Genomic DNA, 14,477 nt, shown 5'->3' with positions numbered 1-14,477 from the left:
CTCAAAGCATGCTTAGGAGACATTGAGGAACTGGGTCTAACTCCAGAGTCCCCAGGGCCCCCAAGTCTTGGCAATGCAAACTGAATGAGGGTTCCAGCTTTATATCTGACAGTGAGTTTGCCAGTTAGTGAAGCAAGTATTACAGCGGAGGGCAATGTCCAGAAAAAAATAACTTTTTGTTAAATGATGTTTTTAAATAGTCTTTTCTACTTATCTGCCATTTGGTACAGCAAATTATACACCATTTAAAAAAATAATACATAATGATAAAGAATGCTTAATGAGTATAATTAAATTGCCATTTGGAACAAATAACAAAAATAACATGCAGTTTTGTGCAACTTTTACTATATATTTTCCATGTATCGACCAAATTATGCTTACCACAACCCTGAAAGTCAGTATTAATATCCCATTTCTCAATGATGAAATAGAGATATGGTGAGCTTAAAGTCAGGCCCAAGGTCACAGAGTTAGTAAGTGCTGGAGTCGGGTAATAAACTCAGGAAGCATTATGTGATTTGTTTCTCTGTAATATTTGCTGGAGGTGCTATGTGCCTTAAGAGGAAGATAGCTTACTGATGACTTTTGAATCAGTCTGTTATTTCACCTGCTGTATAGAGATGATACCATAGTAATGTCAGCTATGAAAAACATGCAAAATTTTCTTTACTAAGTAATTTATTATGCATGCTTTCTAAACAGTCTAAGAAAAAACTGTGTTAATTTATTACAGTGTAGAGAGGCTGTGTCTTGTGTACTGCAACACCCTGTTAACCACCCACGCATTTACACTTGTCAGCCAGGTCTAGAATAAGAGAAATTAAAATCGCCACAGCTAGGGTGTTTGTATTTTTATCTTAATGCATTTGACTACTACTCCTACATTGTAACAAAAGTGTTCCTATGTTCTCCAACCAATTGAAAATATATTGATTTTACGTGTAGAACTAGAGATCATTTAACAAAGTATGATTGTTGCTTCTTGGATATTATCCTTTATGATAATACAATTTCATAAAGTACCTACTTTCAATTAAATAATTTAAAATTATGAACATTGCATATTATTTACTCCCTATCAAATGTGCTCATTCTATTATCTGCCTTCTATTTTTATTACCTAAACAGTCAACAAAGATGCTTACATGATAATATTTATTTCTGTTATTTTAAAACAGTTGTTTTAAAAAATATTTACAGAGATTTCAAATTAGATTATTATTTCATTGAATTTTTTAAAATTAATTTTGAATTTAAAACCCCCAAAAGAGCCCTGCCTGGTGTGGTTCAGTGGATTGAGTGACAGCCCACGAACCAGAGGATCACCAATTTGATTCCCAGTCAGGGCACATGCCTGGGTTGTGGGCCAGTATGGAGTGTGCAAGAGGTAACCACACACTGATGTTTTTCTCCCTCTCTTTCTCCTTCCCTTCCTCTCTCTCTAAAAGTAAATAAACAAACTCTTAAAAAAAAAACCCTCCAAAAGTTTATGCCATAAATGGGTATGCACATGTTCAACTTAATTAAAAATTACAGTGTGGCAGATGGATTTTTACTTCATTAATGTTTAATTAATATAGTTATTTTCCACAAATAAGAAAATGAATTAACACAATGATAGATGGTTTTCATGTTTATTGAAACATGTAAGATAGGATCATCCTTAATAATTATGCAAATTTAAAAACTAAGTTATGTTTTTAAGGTTAGCAGAATGAGGAATGATAATACTCAAATGTTAGTAAGTGTGCAAGATGGATAAAATTTTAGTAGAAATATATACTAGTATGATATTTCTATAAAACAATTTGGTAAAATGTGCCAAAGCTTTAAACATATTCAAGTTATTTTACTCAGTAATTCCTTTTTTTGAAATGTATTTTAAGGTATAATCTAGAGGTGATCACACATGGTTTGCTCACTTAAAATTATTTATCATATTAAGAAACTGGAAGCATAATTATATCAGAAACTAGAATAATTTATAGAAAATAGAAATTAGCTAATAATAAGTATTAGCTAATTAAATTATGGTACATAAATACAATAAAAATTGTGTAACAATAGAAAGTCATCTTTGAAGAATATTTAATGACACTGGGATCTGCTCACAACCTAATGAATTTACCAGAATCTAAAAAGGTATGCATAGTGTATTTATGTAACCTAGTTATGTAAAAACAGTATTTGAATACATAGAACAAATATTGAAGGGAGAATATCAAAATATTCAGCTGGGACTGGCCTACAGCCTATCTAAGGGAGAATATCAAAACATTTCAGCTGGGACTGGCCTACAGCCTACCTGTCTGCATGCCTTGGCCTGGGTAGCTCAGTTGGTTAGAGTGTTGCCCCAATACACCAAGGTTGCGGGTTCGACCCCCAGTCAGGGCACATACAAGAATCAAACCAATGAATGCATAAATAAGTGGAACATAAATAGACACATCTTGTTTCTTTCTATCTCCCCTCTCTCTCTCAAATCAATAAATTAAAAAAATTAAAAAGAAAAATCTGTCTGGAGTTCTTTATTCACATATAATAGCAATTATTTAGTATAAAATAAAATGCATTACTAAATTTATACCATTTTATTTCATTTTAATGCTATGTGTTCCTAGAAAAAAAAGTGTTTAAGGCAGATAAGAAGTAATTTAGGTAATTGTTCTTTTCAATGTGTCTTTTATATTCCTTCATCTTTTCTTCAAAATTATTTAGTATAAATTTCAAGTCTTAAAAATCTGAGAATAAATTCATCAACAATTAAAATCTAATTTATCCAGAACAAAAATAACACCTCTAGGTTATTGTTCTGACCAGAGTAAACAGAACATTAAAAGTTATTAGCATGTTAATAACCCAGGGTATTTCAAGTTTCTCAAATCACTGGATGAATAGATGGCAATAAACTGGAGCTCAACAGCAAGGGAGATTACCATGAATTATACTGGAATTTAAAATTTCAGAGTCATTAAACAAATACAATATTTCTTACTAAAGTTTGTTGTACAAAATTCAAGAAGTAATGGGTATACTACTATATATTTGTCATTTCCGAGTCTGAATTTTTCCTAAACTCCAACCTGGGTTTACATTCTTCTTCTTCCAAACTTGTGCATTAGATTTAATAGTTATATTATCTAACCATAGGAGAAAAAGATTAGTTTTTTTTTCTCCCAAGTTTAATCTTTTGCTTCTCAATCTTAAATCATCTTTAAGGAGACTTCTGAGATTGGATATAAAATCTGTCTGCTTACCCTGGCTAGGGTAGCTCATTTGGTTAGAGTGTTGCCTCAATACATCAAGGTTGAAGGCTCGATCCCCAGTCAGGGCATATACAAGAATCAAACCAATGAATGCATATATAAGTGGAACATAAACAGATATTTCCTATTTCCTTCTCCCCTCCCCCCTCTTTCTCTCTCTCTCTCAAATCAATAAATAAAAAAATTTAAAGAGAAAAATCTGTCTGGAGTTCAAGAGAACAAGATTGAGTTGAAACAGTTTCCTAGAGTTTTAATCATTTTGACTATATGATCTTTAAAAACAATTTCTTGCTTCACATACTTCATTAATAAGGTAACCTTGCCTACCAATTTTAGAGAACTGTTTTAAAACATGTATTGAGTACACTGTAGTTAAGATTCTATCCATTAATGTTTGGCTATCCATTTACATTGACTTTAATTCTTTACATCTCCCAATTTTGATGTGTTGTGGTTTGACATTTATTTAGCTAAATTCATTTCTAGTTTTCTGTTATATCTTCTTTGACCCATGAATTATTTAAAAGTAGGTATTTAATTTCCAAATATTTTAAGATTTTTCTACAAATTTATTATTAATTTCTACCTTAATTTAATTTTTGCCTGAGAGCCTACTTTGTGTGGATTAAATACACTTGTATACATCTACCTTGGTAAAATTCTGTGTGTACTTGAAAAGAACACTGTGTATTCTGCTGTTGTTGGTTGGAATGGTCTATAAGTATCAGTTAAATTAGTTAATAATGTTGTTCAAGGATTCTATATCCTTACTGATTTTCTGTCTACTTATTCTGTCAATTATTGAGAGAGGTATGTTGAAATCTCCCACTTTGTGGATTTATCTATTCCTCCTCACGGAAGTATCAATTTTTATGTTTTTGCATTTGAAACTCTTATTAGATATATAAATGTTTAGTATTGTGTTCTCTTGATAACTTGATCACTTTATCATTATAAAATAACACTCATTATGCCTCGTTACAGTCTTTCCTTTTAGAATTGTTTGCTTGGTATTAATACAGTTGCACGAGCTTTGCTTTGATTAGTGCTTTCGTAGTATATCTTTATTCATCATTCTACCTTTAAAGTGCAATGCCTTGATACCTAATGCCATCACCATTAAATTTTATTTTATCCAATCTGACAATTTTTACCTTTTAGTTGGTTGCTTTGAAAATTGTCAATTTCTGAAAATTGATGATTTAATATTATTCAGGGAAAAATGAGCTTATAAATTGCCATATCTTGCGCAGGACAATTTTAGAGTTTAGGCTGAGCAAAATCAAATTCAATGAGTAAAATTATGGCTTTAGTAATAATTATTATATCAGTAACATAACATAATTACATAATAATTATAACATGTACTTCCCTAACAGTAGAAATAGATGTCCTTATAATAGCATATAGGGCCCTCGCTACCGACCTCTGCCCCAATTCCAACCTCCCTCTCCCAAATCATAACATTCTAACCTTGCCTCCTCTGACCGCCTTTCTGAAAAAAACTCTCTGCTTCAGGGTACTTGCTATTCCTCAGCTTGAAACTTTCTTTAGCGGGCACAATTTCCTTACTTTCTTCAAGTCTCTGTTCAAATACCACCACATCACAGATGACTTCCCTAATTCTCCTATTTCAACACCACAGGTTTTCTGTGTGTTTTACCTTTATATACAAAACTCTGCATGCTACTAATAAGAATGAGGAAAGAAAAAGAGAATCTAAGGTCAAGTTGGTCAAGTTAATTCAAAAGCAATCCCCACCCCTCATGAATTAGTTAAAGTTTTCATAAAGGAAGGACTTTACTGATGTTGCTTTTCTGTCAGTGTTTCAAAGAAAATCATCTAAAAAATCTAAAATTTCATTTTCCCATTTTCATATTCTTAGGCATTTTATCTCAATCAACTTTGAAAGGAACAGGTGTGTTGGCTTTTGAGTCTTCAGTATTACATGCTTATAAATACATTCTGATGTTCTTGGCCACTCTCACCCCCATCAAATCTAGAGACATGCTGAAAGCTGCCTAAACCGCAAGAAACCTCTTGGTGCTGTACTACTCTTTAGTGTGGATCTACATCCCTAGAAGGCTGGGTAAGATTTCTTAATCACTTCCATTTCTCCTCCTAAGACACAGAAATCATATTTGGAAATAAGACCTTGTTTTTGTGGTAATTTAACCTTTATTCATTTTTGAACTCCTTATGAAGACGCTAACTATTCTGTAGAATGTGAATGCCAGGATTAGTGGGTAGATCTGGAGCCACAGTAAAGTAGGTGCTATTTTCCTGTAAGATATCAATATTAACTAGACTAGGAAATTTCTCCACACACTGATTTATAAATACAACTTGACATTGCTAAATGGTATTGTAGAAAAAAATATACACAAACTGAACACCCACATTTATTTCAGTGGAAAAAACTACATATAATATAGTAATCTCTTCCCTTTGCTTACTATTTCTTTAAACTTAATATCTTAATTTTCCCACACAATGTTAATATTTTCTTCCTGTTTTTTAAAAATACATATATTGATTTTAGAGAGAAAGGGAGGGAGAGAAGGAAAGAAATATTGATGTGAGAAACATCAATTGGTTGCCTCCCATATGCGTCCCGACCTGGGATTGAGCTGCAGTCTCGGTATGTGGCCTGACCAGGAACCGAACCAGCAAGTTTTTGGTGTGTGGGATGATGCTCCAACCAAGTCACACGGGCAAGGGCTATTTTCTTTCTGCTGTAACCCTTGTCATAGTGAGTACCATGCCTGCCTCCGTGGGGATGAAAAAGAACACTTTTGAAGGATTTTCAAACTATTTGCAATTTATTGTTAGGCATTCTTTATAAGTGCTTCTGGTATTTTAAAAAAAACTAAGGTTTACTACCAATTATTTATTAGGCAAATTGCAAATAATATAAAAAAAGAAAAACAAAAATTTCTAGTACTTTGGGTCAAACTTTAATGGTTATTAATATCTGGATTGTCAAAAATACTTTTAAAAACACTCCCAAACAAAAAACCACCCAAATCTGGGGACTTCCAGCAAGATGGAGGTATAGGTGGACGCACCGTACCTCCACGCACAACCAAGATTAGAACAACAACAATTTAGAGGCAGAATAACACCCAGAACAACACCCAGAACTGACAGAGAATTTATCTGAATGGAAGTCGGACAGCCAAGAAGTTGAAGTAGACCCATTCATCCAGACCGGTAGGAGGGGCGGAGAGGAGCAGCAGCCGGCGCAGGGCTCGGCCTGCGGAGAACAGGGAGAACTGGGCACTTAAGGCAACCGGGAGCGCGTAAGCCATAAGCCGTCTGGGTGCGCAAGCGGATTGCAGCGGGTAGACCCTGAGTACACAAGCAGCAACTGGCGGACCCAGTGAGGCTGCAATTGTGAATCAGGGCAGAGCGCGCAACCCAGGATCCCAGGGAAGGGACTGAGATCCCAGGAGAATGGAACTACCGCCATTGTTCCCTCCCGCCCCCGCCCCCGCCCCCACATACAACATCACAATCCAGTGACTGGGGTGCCCAGCCCCGGTGAACACCTAAGGCTCCGCCCCTCACCGTAACAGGAGCATCCAGACCAAAAAAACAAAAACAAACAAACAAAAAAACAAACAAAAGAGAGAGAGAGAGAGAGAGAGAGAGAGAGAGAGAGAGAGAGAGAGAGAGAGATGTATCAAACAGAAAAACAGATCAATGCCCCAGGGCTCATCTTTTTGAGCGACCAAGAGATAGCCAATCTATCAGATGCACAGTTCAAAACACTGGTGATCAGGAAGCTCACAGAATTGGTTGATTTTGAGCACAAATTACATGAAAAAATGCAGGTTACCATAAAAGACATGAAGGAAGATGCACGGAGAACCAATAGTGATGGGAAGGAAACTGGGACTCAAAACAATAGAGTGGACAAGAAGGAAGGAAAAAAAAGCCAATCAGGAAAGAATGAAGAAATAAGAATTAAAAAAAATGAGGAGAAGCTTAGGAACCTCCAGGACATCTTTAAATGTTCCAACATCTGAATTATAGGGGTACCAGAAGGGGAAGAGGAAAAGCAACAGATTGAACACGTATTTGAACAGATAATAAAGGAGAACTTCCCCATTCTGGCAAAGGAAATAGACTTCCAGGAAATCCAGGAAGCTCAGAGAGCCCCAAAGAAGTTGGACCCAAGAAGAAACACACCAAGGCACATCATAATTACATTAGCCAAAGTAAAAATGAAGGAGAGAATCCTAGAAGCAGCAAGAGATAAGGGGACAGTTACCTACAAAGGAGTTCCCATGAGACTGTCAGCTAATTTCTCAAAAGAGACCTTACATGCAAGAAGGGGCTGGAAAGAAATATTCAAAGTCATGAAAGACAAGGACCTCTATCACAGGTTACTCTATCAGCAAAGCTTTCATTTAGAATGGAAGGGCAGATAAAGTGCTTCTCAGATAAGGTCAAGTTAAAGGAGTTCATCATCACCAAGCCCTTATTTTAGGAAATGTTAAAGGGACTTATCTAAGAAAAGAAGATAAAGAAAAAACATGTATAGTAAAAGGACAGAAAACTCACAATTATTAACAACCACACCTAAAGCAAAATCAAAAGAAACTAAGCAAAGAAGTAGAACAAGAACAGAACCACGGAAATGGAGATCACATGGAGGGTTAGCAACAGGGGAGTGGGAGGAGGAGAGAGGGGGAAAAGGTACAGAGAATAAGTGGCATAGATTGTAGGTTGAAAATAGATAGGGGGAGTGTAAAAATAATATGGGAAATGTAGAAGCTAAAGAACTTAGAAGTATGACACATGGACATGACTAAAGGGGGAGATATGGGTGGGAGAGGGTATACAGGGTGGAGGGAAGTGAAGGGGGGAAAATGGGACAACTGTAATAGCATAATCAATAAAATATATTTAAAAAATAAAAAATAAATAAAAAACAACCCAAATCTTTAACAAAATAAGGAAAGAACCAAAAAATGTCACTCAAATTAGTGAGATATCCAAAATAAACAAAACAGTAGTAAACCTAGGTACTTATGAAATTGAAAGCTTGTTACAAAATTCTCATTGCTTTAAATGAAAAGCAGCTAAGATAAACTTTTTAAGAAGAATAAATTATGACCATGTAGCTTAGTAATGAATACAGATTCCGGGACCAATTAACATCTAATATGAATTTAGTAAGAGCATGATAGATACCTAGAAGGCTACTTACATCTTCTAATTCTATAGTTGACTGGTCTAATTTTTAAAATGTAAACCACTCTCTAATTGGGTTCTGTTAATTGGGTCCCTCACATTGTATAGATGACTGAAGCACCAATGACAACAACAACAACAAACCTCAAGCTGTACAAAGGATGTGAGGAAAACTTTAACCTCTATAACTGTCTTGATTAAATGATTTTTGCTAGTTTGTTTACAATATTAACTTAATAGACATGGACTTGATTGATTAGAAACAAACAAAATATGCATTTGTCTTACCTTTGGAACAGGAAACCTTTACTTTTCTTCTACCCTCAATATATACACCTATTAGAATACTAGAAAGTCTAGCTAAACAGAATATTTTTTAATTTGAAAAAACTAAAAGCCATAAATCTGAGTTTCTAGGCTCAATGTTCAACACAAGGAAGTGTTATCTTTCAACAGAATCCTGTGATTTTCTTTCACGACTTTATAGAGAAAACTCTGGAGAACAAAACTTGATTATCTTTGTTTTATTGACTTCTCTCTGACTTTTCCAAAGACATGAATGAGTTGAGATGCACGGTTTAAACCCAAACAGGCTTCAAATCTTGTGAGAAACCTGAACATAGCAAATCTTGTGAGAAACAATAAGATTATTAGTAATGCCTTTTGCATAGTACTTAATTTTTAGTGTGGCAAACCAGAAATCCAGAAAGGCTACTCTATTTGCAGGTCCCTTCCTAATGATAAGTTATAATTTATGATTAGTCCAAGTTCCTATTCAAGGTTAATCCTTCCCATGTACAGGGAAAATATGTACAGGGACATATTTTTAATTCTTTCCAAGAATTTCACTCCTAAAATTAATTCCTTTTTCTTGCATTGTTAATTTTTTATCTTTATTGGATACAGAATGGTGAAATATCTCTCATATTAAAAATCAGGCACAAGAAAAACTAAAGAAAAAGTTCTTCCTTGGTCCTTCACCCCACCAGCTACATATTTACCTGTGACACCTTATAACAAAATTCCTTTAAAAACTATCTATGGTCTTATGGTATTTGACACAGTTGATGACTTTGACCCTTCAAAACACTTTCTTCTCTTGGCTTCTTGATCACCATCATTTCCAAGTCTTTCATCTGTCTTCCTGACTAGTACTACTTGGTCTTCATTATTGACTCCTCATCCTTATCTGGATTTCTCAGTACTGGAGTGTACCAGTGCCCACTATTTGGGCCAACTTTAAATCTCTTACTATAACCTCTGTCCTTCACCTACTTCCCTGACATTTTCACTTTAATGTCTAAAAGGTATCTAAGCTTAACATGTTCAAATCAGAACTCTTAATTTGTAAAGCCATCTCCCTGTTCCCTAAGAAATATGCTCTATCACCATATCCTTTAACTCAGTGAAAAACTCAACCAATTGCTTGGGCCAAAACCTTGAAATCATTCTTCCCATCTCTCCCCCATGTCCTATAGCTAAATCCATAGGTCTAACATTAAAACTTACCATTGCTTCACTGCCACATTCACCACTCTAGTCCATAACACCATCATAACCTCAGTTGCATTAGTTTGCTCCCATTTTTTTCCTTACAGTTTGTTCTTCACGCACCAACATAATAACCTTTTAATCCCCTAATCTCAACCATCCACTGAGTATCATGGCTCAGACTAAATTTAAAGCCTCTTACCAAAGCCTTCATGAACCTATGGCAGGGACCCTGGAGATACATTTAGCCTCATTTCCAGTGGCACTGCTCTCTATGTGCATGTTCCAGCCACCCTGGCTTCTTTTTTATTCCTTAAGCAAGAAAGTACATTCCTTTCTCAAAGATTTTGCATGTGCTTGTCTCTCTGCCTAGATTCGCCCCCGCTTCCCCAGCAAGATGTTCATGGTTTGCTTTCTTATTTCATTAAAGTCTCTGTTTAGATATCGCCCATTAAGAGTTCATTTAACTTGACCACTCATTCCAAGGTATTAACCTCTCCAACCCATTCACTTTCTAGCTACTTTAATCTATATATTTTTTATAGTATCTTGATGTTTACTAGAAATAAAATTCAGTTTAACTTAAGTATTTGACCAAGATCTATTATTTGCCTTCACTTTCTTGTTGGCCAAATAAAAAATAAGTGCCTACTTTAGAAGTGTTCTGACAGCCTAGAAATGAGCAATACATATATTTGTATGAGCACAAATGCTACTACCCTATTTAATAAGTGTAACAAAGTTCTTAATGTCAACAAGGCATGCCATTTAGATTTACTTTAAATATTAGATTACTTACTATCATATTGAGATGGCCATTTTATATGCCACTTACAGTGAAAATAACCCCTTATTATGCTTACAGGTTAAATTATTTTAGTCTAAATTTTGGTATGCATGCATTATTGCAAGAGCGAAATTTAAAAAATGATTGTAAAAACTTAATTTTATGTAAAAATTAAGAACTTTAGAGTTTAATAAATAGAAAAATATGGATAATAATACAAATATGAGAATGCATTAAGTAGATAAGTGTTAGGAATACTGTTAGAAGCATTTTAGCTAAGGAATAGTAATAAAAATTTAACTAATACAAATAATCATATACTTATCTGGCTATGTTGAAATCCAGATCTTTGTAAAATTGCTTGGCATACTTTGGCAACACTATATAAAATTACTTTTAAGGGCAAAATTCAGTTATGGGTTATTTAATTTTATATAATGATGAATACTTCAAAGGTTAGTCCTAGATGGGCACACTTGCTACCTTGTGAGGATGAAACAACAATGAAACACTTCAAAATGAACATCTCTGCCATCTCAAAATTTCTCAAGGAGAAAATGCCCTGTAATGTCATCTACAAAAATATCCTGTATAAATCATCTTCAACCCAGATATAAAAATAAAAAAAAAGGAATTAGGTAGATTAAATATTTATTTCTCACAAAATTTCAAACCAAAAGACATGAAAAAGAATACTTACTTAGGAACAATTTTTAAATTGAGGTTTTGCATCCATGAAGTTTAAAAAAAAGCCTGACAAAATCATTGATATAGATTACAAATCATTTCAGACTATGAAATCAAGGAATTTTGAGATTTCTTTAACCTGTGGATCTTATGTTCAAGATTCTTCCTAGCAAACATAACACTGAAATATATTTTACTATATACAAAAAAATATTATTAGTGCTATTATTAAATAGCCTACTTCAAAATTATGGGCAATAGACAATTAGATAAGCATATACATCACAAAATCCTTTTGAAGTGACAACATGTAACTTAGTAATAAAACCTATCACCATTTTCCTTGTTTGTGAAGTTTTCCAGTTTGCAAATAGATGTCAACAAGGTGAATCTGATAGAAGATATATTATAGAATGGAAAATCAGTATTCAATTATCATTGACAATGGAACAAATTTTGCAAAGGCTATGATTGATTTGGAAATTAAAAGCACACAATATTTTGTTTATACCCTTCCACTATATTTTCAGAAATATTAACAGTATTTGATAGGACAGACTCATTGACTATAGCAGAAAAACTGTCAATCACTATTATTGTTGTTCTTTAGCCAAAGATAAAACTGTACGACATAAAAGAAATTTTGCAGTTGTCTTGTTATATACTAATAAACTATATTCAAATAAGATGTAATAGAAGCTTTCAACTGGTAAAAGTGGCTGCATGAACCAAGGAAAGCCTATCGAAAGCATTTGGAGCACTATTTTGAAAATAAGGACAACAATATAGCAGGGATTACTAACAGAATCCCTCCTTACTTGCAGGGAAAGTAGTTTGTTGCTAGAATCTGCTTATTCTTTAAGAAACCAAATTTGTCATAAGAGTTTAAGTATTCTCTGCATGTTCTCTGCTGTAAAGATCCTTATTATGCTACTCCAAAGAGATGATGAAATTAGTATGCATGTGATGAAAGCTGAGATGCAGATAAAAATTCAGGGAGAATTTTGCTATGTTGAAAGCCAATTATGTTGCTATACTGTCACATTTCTAGAACCAAGATTTATCTTCTGCAAGCAGTACCAACAGCATGGTTTATGCGATTGCTTCTATCACACTGCATATCATCACAGACCACAGACTACTGTTTAGTATTCTAAATGTGCAAGATAGTTGACCACAGGCAGAATTTATCAGCTGACAGTGTTGAGAAATTACTGTCTCTGTACAGAATTTGACTCCTAAAATTTTATAATACTACTGCTACAGCAATACCTGCATTTTACTAGATAGAATTTCAGATATATAGCATAAGTTTATTTTATGATGATGGTAATCCAGTTTAAAGTCTGGCTGTATATTAATCTTATAGCTCAGGTTTTGGGCCAAGATGTATTTTTCTATGCAATTCCACTATTAATATATTATTTGTTTATATTTCTATCACCTTCACTAACTGTAGAGTTTCTGTTGGCAAGAATTTCTTGTTTTCTTCTCTGTGTGAATTTCCAGCACTTAGAGAGGTAGATAGTACATCATAAAAGCTCAATAAATATTCACTGAATGAATAAAAAAATTAATGGTTTTTGCAAAATTAATGCATATAAATAAAAATATCTATAAGGTAGCTATTCTAGCTGAGTATAGTATATAAAAATAAGGGTGCTGGAGATCTTAGACCAGATACAGACTACTTTTAGAATTTTGTTTATCTAAGTATTCTTATAAATGATATTACTGAGTACCTACTATGTGTAAAATACTGTGAGAGTTAATTAGGGTAAGTTAGGGTGTAGACTTCCCTTTTTCAGGAATGTGAAGTACTGAAGAACCTTTAAAAATAGAGTGAGACACCTCAGAAAATGATTAAAAAATAAACATTGCAATTTTAATAAGAGTACTTTTAAAGTTTGGAATCTTAAGACAAAATAAAACAGTCTTCAAATGTTAGATTGTAGAGGAGGGTAAAAACAAGAATCTTCACTGGACAGGTTTAGACAGAAGCTAAAATCTCAAATACATCATGGGTATTGTAGAATACACCTAAATCATGATGATTGGGAAACATGAAAAAGATATATGTCAGTTTTCTTGACAGTAGCCCTAAGATTGACTGAATCATTGACTTATTCAACAGAAATTTATTGAAAAGCCTACTTGTGCAAGCCACTGTTCTACATTTTTGGATAGAAGAGTGAATAAGCAAAAATTTCTGCCCTCATGAAGCTTCCATTCTAGTGGAGGAATACAGAGAAAATATATAAATAAGCAACTCTATTTATTGTTTCAATCTCCCCAGACTTCAAGATCCCTACTGGTTGGTATAAACAATAAGATTCCTTCATAAAAAGGAAAGGTGTCAGGATTTGGTAGTATGTAAATGTACCAGTCACTGACTGGCTTGAGTTATACCCATCACCCCTCCCCCCCCAAAGAGGGGAGTTTAAGAAGTCATTATAAATTTAAATTAAATTAAATTTTTTTAAAATCTCATGTTTTCTTAGAACTTTATGGCTTACTTTTTTAAAAAAAGATTTTATTTACTTTTAGAGAGAGGGGAAGGGACGAAGAAAGAAAGGGAGAGAAACATCAAAGTATGGTTGCCTCTTGCATGCCCCCTATTGGGGACCTGGCCCACAACCCAGGGATGTGCCCTGACTGGGATTTGAACCAGCGACCCTTTGGTTCCCAGGCTGGGGCTCAATCCACTGAGCTACACCAGCTAGGGCAGAAGTCATTATAAATTTCAAAACCAAAGACATAGACCCTAAGGAGAAGCTCAGTCCTAAAAAAATGAGCATGTGAAAGCTTGCCATTGGCACATGGCACTCCAAGTCTGATAAGCAGAAGTATAATGAGGAAATATTCAGGAATCCATTATACATCTCTAGAATAGTGGGTCTGTTTAGCATATTCAGATCTAGCTGAGTACTGGAGATGAAGATCTGTGAATCCTAACTTAGAGTTAGTTCATGAGTTAGGTTGGAACAAAAGTCATAGGTGCAGAGTGAAGGGCTCCAACTGTGAGAAGCTGAGAATATGAA

The 14,477-nt window shown here is 34.2% G+C and overlaps 1 protein-coding gene across 2 annotated transcripts in view; it reads right to left on the bottom strand.

Moving 5' to 3' along the window:
- The window catches only part of DYNC2H1 (dynein cytoplasmic 2 heavy chain 1), a 325,256-nt gene that overhangs the window by 27,566 nt on the left and 283,213 nt on the right, over positions 1 to 14,477 (bottom strand). The gene's annotated exons all lie outside the window — the stretch shown is intronic.

The sequence above is a fragment of the Phyllostomus hastatus genome, unplaced genomic scaffold, assembly GCF_019186645.2.
Source record: "Phyllostomus hastatus isolate PE091 unplaced genomic scaffold, TTU_PhHast_1.1 phas_scaffold_317, whole genome shotgun sequence".
Lineage (NCBI taxonomy): Eukaryota > Metazoa > Chordata > Mammalia > Chiroptera > Phyllostomidae > Phyllostomus > Phyllostomus hastatus.
Note: the sequence above shows the minus strand (reverse complement) of the source record. Positions and strands in the feature narration are given on the sequence as shown.